Consider the following 6,278-nt stretch of genomic DNA (forward strand, 5'->3'; position numbering starts at 1 on the left):
ATCACCCAGATTTGGTTCCCAATTCAGCACCCCCCTTTTCTGCATCTGTCGTCATTCCTTGCTTGCTAGTATTGACTGAAATGAATACCTACATATGAATGTACTGATTATATATATGTATATTAAAAACTTGCATCGGAATTTAAATAAACTTTATAGAAGACTTGTACATCAAAATCTAGCTTTTGCGATTGACTGCCATATCGTCGATGTCCAATTTTCCGCCTGCAAATCGCATAATGATGATGTGCAAACTGTCCGGCCGTGTCGTCGGCCATGACACTTCGAAGTAAAACAATGGCGGTGGGAAAAGCGCTGGACCGTGGAGCTCCCATGCCAATTAGACGTCGACTGGCGCCACTTTTCACCGGAGCCACTGCACTCGTCGAGAGCCAATTATCCAATTTTATATTTTGTATATACTTATTTGTAGTTTTTAGTATAAAGGTGATGGAAATACGTGGGTGAAATTGTCGTAAACTGGACGAAATATTTTGGCAACTAGTATAGCAAACTTCTCAAGCTGCCTTTGTACACAATTCAATTACAATAAAATTGAAAAAATAACTGATTACAGATCAGTCAGTTTAATAGGCTATAAATCGGATAATCCTAATCTGTTTCATCCAAGTTTAAATTTAAAAATATAAAAATAAATGCGATTACCAATTCGAAAAGTTTGTGCGATAAAAGTTTACTCTGTCGGAACTTTTATCTATGAACATTTTTTACTTTCAATGAAGGGTGGAATATCCCAAAAGAAAAACTGTAATATATTTATTTTTTATAAATAAAAGTGAGCAAAGACCAAATAATTTCTGAACAAAATATAATATCGCAACTCATCATTGAAAAGGCATTTAGATTTATGTCCCAATATTATTTTTCCATTTACCTTAATTCACTATTTCGGTGGGGTTCTGCGATACGTTTTTTAAATATAATATTACGGCGGTATTTTGAAAATCACCGTGCAGGGTGACGTGGGACAAAATCGGTTTAATATTATGATAAATGTCCCCATGAGCGAAATTTACTGCGGGGGAAGAACAATGGGGGAGTGTGCCAACATCAATTTTAAAGCCCTTTTTTGTGCAACAGATCGTTTTATATATACTACATTTTGCACGACAGAAGCTAGCATTCAGATTTTAATGAATTAAATTTTATTTAATGTCTAGTTTTATGATTGTATTTGAAAACACAAAATATATACTTGAGTAGCGTGCTCGAAACTACTGACTAAATGCATAATAGCATCTGAACTATTTAATCAACAAGAATTAATTTTTTTTATGTGAATTTTTTATGTGAAACAGACGTCAATATTAGTGATGAATACTTACATAACTTATTAAATGGCTAATAATAGTTTGAGCATGAACAAATTAGTTCATTTGTCAAATTTTTCTTTTGTGTACACTAAAACTGGCCAGGTTAGTTCATATATGAACAAATTAGTATGTTTATGAACGAAATAAATATACACTTGGACAGTAAGACATGTACATTTGATGTTGCTTTCAACCGAAGTGTATAACGATTTGGTTTTAGGTAATATAATGTATACATATGTATCATAACTTTTTAGATAATTAAATAGATAAATTAAAAGTTTTAAATTTTAAATATGTCGCTTTTGTTTCAAACTTGAAATGGTTTCAAAAAATTAAAATTGATAGAAGACTCTCAAAAATGACAGATTAGTTTTTAGAGTAAATTATAGGAAGTAAAATGTTATCACCTTTTTCCACTTATTCAAAATTATAATGCCGCATATGGTATCAGCGCATTTGCCTGTATGTATGATATCTATCACATACACTTGAACTTATTGCACATGCCAAATATTCCTATATATTCACACGAGAGGCAGATTTTTTCTCCTCTTGCAGTTTCATTAAATCAAGTATGAATTGCGTTCAGAGAATGCTTCAAAACTTTCGGTGCAATATTAAGGGGTTGATATGAATACCAGGGTCGTGTGGGCAACACATGCGGCACCTTATCCAACACCAGGAGGGGAGGCGGCAAATTCAATTGTCAAGGAAAATATGACGCCACCTTGTGTTTGCAAAATGGGGAGGTGCGAAAAAATACGATCACCACCCACCATACCGAAGTCGAAGCAAAAATTTTCAATCGAATGAATAAATAGACTGCAGACCAGAGACGTACTCGTATCTTTACTGGGGGTATAGAATATATTTTGCATAAAATATTTCATGTGCCGGACGCAATTATCACTGCGGCTCTGAGCAGGCTCCCGATGGCCACTCAGAGCCGGAGTGGGCCCGCACAAAGCGCCCGTCCACGCGAAAAATTCGATGATACCGACGGCTACGAGGGCGATGTGGTGAAGGGGTGGACGATGGGTGGTGGGTAGGACGATAGGGATAGGTTCGCAAAGGTGGATGGTATCGATCAACCCCTCCCCTCTGCCACCCGGTTAAATGCAATCCGGTTAAATGCAAAAACCCGGAATCGGAGCGCGAAAACCGGCTCCGGCTAACGCAAACACGCCGATTCACCAATTTGTGTCCCGGTGTTGTACGTTTCGGTGAACCCGAGTTTCGAGTGTCGATGCGTCAATCATAAAGATCTCTCCACCGGTCAGTATCAAAAGGAAAGTGTTATTTGACATTTATTGTGATACTGGATTTTTTTTCGCAGATCATCATTTGAGATACCTACTAACATAAATTATCTGAAAAAATAAGAACTCGACGTAGAATTAAATGTGAACTAACGTTGAAGCTTGAGTTTTTTTTATATAAGTACTAGTTGTTTTACCCGGCTTCGCTCAGTATTTGTAATATAAACAGCTTAAACATGGCGTAAATATTCATTTGTTTTTTTAAAATATTCATTTATTTGAATCGATAAAAATATCGGTGGTCGTCAGTGCATCGAAAGTGACTTAATCGAAAGTCGAAAAACCAAGATTTTTCGCGATTTTTATGACAATATGTGAAATAGTCCGTTTACCATGCATACGTATGAAGAGCGGGTAGTATTACCATACATATATGTACATATAGTACCGTTTACCATGCATACATTCTTTTCGATCTTTCGGCTTTCGACTTTCGATGCAGTGATACAGACCCCATTATTAAGGATAGGCGATCGGTTTCTATTTTGACAAAATAATGGCAACTTCTATAGTCAACCTTTTTACTTTATCTATGTACGTAGTAACAATATGTAGATGAAGTTTTGTGATCATGCGAAAATTTTTTGACTGATTCGAATCCAGAATCGATCACTGATCAGGTTTTCATGATCTAGAAAAAATGTGTGTGGCTGTGTATCTGTGTATTTTGGGGATTTTTTAACTTCCCAATTTAAATATTAAATTCATTTTTTAAATTTCCCAAACCGCTAAACCAATCAGAATGAAATTTTTTTACATGTAATAAAAATTATAAATTTTATACCGTGATATTTTTTGAATATTTTTACCTGAACCGGAAGTAGTACTTTTACTCTAGAGAATCGAGGTGTTTTTTTTGTTTTTCTCAGAAACCTTTTGGTTTATTGAACTGAAATTTCATATCTAAAAGTTTAAGTTTAATACCAAGTTATGTATAAAATTTGGTAAGCATCCGTCAACCGGAAGTGGTGATTTACTCTTGTTCTATATTTTTTTGCTCTCTGGTTTTGTAGGACAATAGTAATCAACCCTCTTTCCAGTATAGTCATTATGGCTAGAGGTAGGACCGGAAGCGTGCCGTTTATTGTTCAATTGTTATAAATGCTTTGTAAAAAAGGTACGGCAAACCTTTAACAATGCATTTACAACATTTGAACAATAAACGGCCCCCTCAGGGTCCGGGCTTTAATTATGACTAGATGTAGGTCGGATGCTAACCAGAGTACAATCCTTTTGGATCGGGACAAGTTGCCAATGGGCCGGGCCGTATTGGTAACACATTATAAAAATTAAATAAAATCTAAAAGCTATCAAAAATAAAACAAACAACGTTATATTTTTTCAATATCAACCTAAACATATCATTGGCACATGTTTTTTTTTTTTTTAATTAGTAAGAGGGAGAAGTTTGGTCCTCGCGGGTCATATAACATAACATATACATAACATATTCGACGCTAATAATACATAATAATACGCTTATAATTTCCATTGATTTCTTCTTCTTCTTTCCTTAGCCCTATCCCATTTATTTGGGGTTGGCTGTCCCAATGTGACATCGCCACGATCGTCTGTTGTGTTGTAGTATCAGGTGGTAGTTTGGCATCTTTGATATTTTTCATGACGAGCCCCATCCATGTGAGTTCGACCTATCACGTCTTCTTGGGGGTTTTGCCATTTCCAGAACTCGGCGTATTACGTAGTCTGTTGATAATTAGATACCTATTGATTTGGTACTAATAATTACAGTCAATATATCTTCCCTTTTTGTTACAAAATAATTTTAATCGGCTCCCACGTGACCTTTGACTATGACCCAATATGATAATAAAATAAATCAAATAAAGATTGGTTCTGTTAAATAGAAAAAAAATCTATTGCTTAGTAATATTTTTAGTTCTTGGAAAACTTACTTCATATACATACTACCCACTAGTTTGCCACTACATCGTCGTAATAAATCACCCAACTGATAACTATAAATCTCTACTTCTGTAGACTTGCAGTGCAGTACGATTGCAGTGCCGTTCCACTACTGATGTATAGTTGGAGCGAATTTTTCTTACTATTTAATTTCAATATTTGAAAAAATAAAATTTTATTAAGAAACTATAAACCAAAATTAAATTTGTTAAGTAAATTAGTAAACAAACAGTAAATTGGTGATAATCAACTATTGAAACTTTATTTAAAAGCATCCTTATCAGCTTTGTTTTCTATAGCCGAGGCTCTACCACAGTCTTACTTCCTTTGTACGATTATATACAGCAAGTTATGTATATTTTTTATTCCAACTTTCATTTTATGAAGACATTATAATATTTTTTATTCGTGATGTTAATTGCCAAAATTTGTCTCCAGACGCAAAGGAAAGAACATTTAAACACACATACAAATACTGTACATACATACGCATGTACATATATATGTACGTACATGTGTGTATGTGTGCATTGTGTATTCATCAAAGCGTGTTGCGCGGCGCAATCAACTAACCGAATCAGTCCTGATCCAACAATGGTCGTATTAGCGCCAGTGAACATCAACTATTCAAGGAACACCCCTGACGCAAAGGGTTAACCCGCAGAGAACCATCCACTCATATCACTACAAACAACAACCAACCAACCTAATAAACATTCACAATCATCACATTTATATCGCGAAATAATAAAACCGAAAAAAATCGCAAGTCACCGGTCATAAATTAGGTGTGACCGGCGTGGGAGTAAATAGGTCGCAAATCAGAGTGGCGTCGAATGGGTGGTTGGGTGCCCTTATGTGACCCCTCACCCCCTTCATTGGGTGGCCTTTTGGTTCGTAATCATATAAATCCAACCCCGCCTCACCCCCTGGTCCCGTATAGCCTTGGTTTTATAACCATCAGTCGCCATCGGAGCCGGACGGAAATTTGCCACCCTTTATGCGCCACCCGGCTAACCCCTTCGACGCGGTAATAACGTGTGTTCGTCGGCTTGTTCGACCCTCCCCTATACGAACGTAACCTCTTCCCCGCCGCGAGGACGGGGGTGGCCGCTACAAGGGTAAATCTGGAGATTTTGACAGATGGTCTGAACACTTGCAACTTCCCGAGTTAGAGAGTGTAGGTGTAAGATATAAAGTAGAACTCAATTTCGATTTTGATAGGGACCTTTTCAAAATCTAGATTTTTCATAATAATTTTGAAACTCAAATAATGTATTATATTTAACAATTATATATTATATATGTAGATGTGCCATGGCTTCTTTTGATTTGAAAATTATTTAAAAATTCGAATATTTAAAAAATGTAGATAAGGAATGTTACATATAAACACAAATTTATGACAAACTATTACATATATTAAAAAAAAATCTATTCGACAATAACACACAGAAACACAATTTTAACAAAAAAAAAAATTCACACATGATTATTTTTTAATCGAATTATTTATGAGATAAGGTATATTTTGGTGCGCATATTATTCTTTATTGGCAATCGTCGAAATTAGTATTATTCAGTGACGTCCCCAGACCATGTGCTGCCCTTAGGTGAAGTGCCGCCCATTCTAAAAATATTATACATACGAAAAAAAGCATAATTATTGTATAGGTTTATATATAGATATTTCATGTCA

The sequence above is a fragment of the Arctopsyche grandis genome, chromosome 9 (genome assembly GCF_051622035.1).
Source record: "Arctopsyche grandis isolate Sample6627 chromosome 9, ASM5162203v2, whole genome shotgun sequence".
Classification (NCBI taxonomy): domain Eukaryota; kingdom Metazoa; phylum Arthropoda; class Insecta; order Trichoptera; family Hydropsychidae; genus Arctopsyche; species Arctopsyche grandis.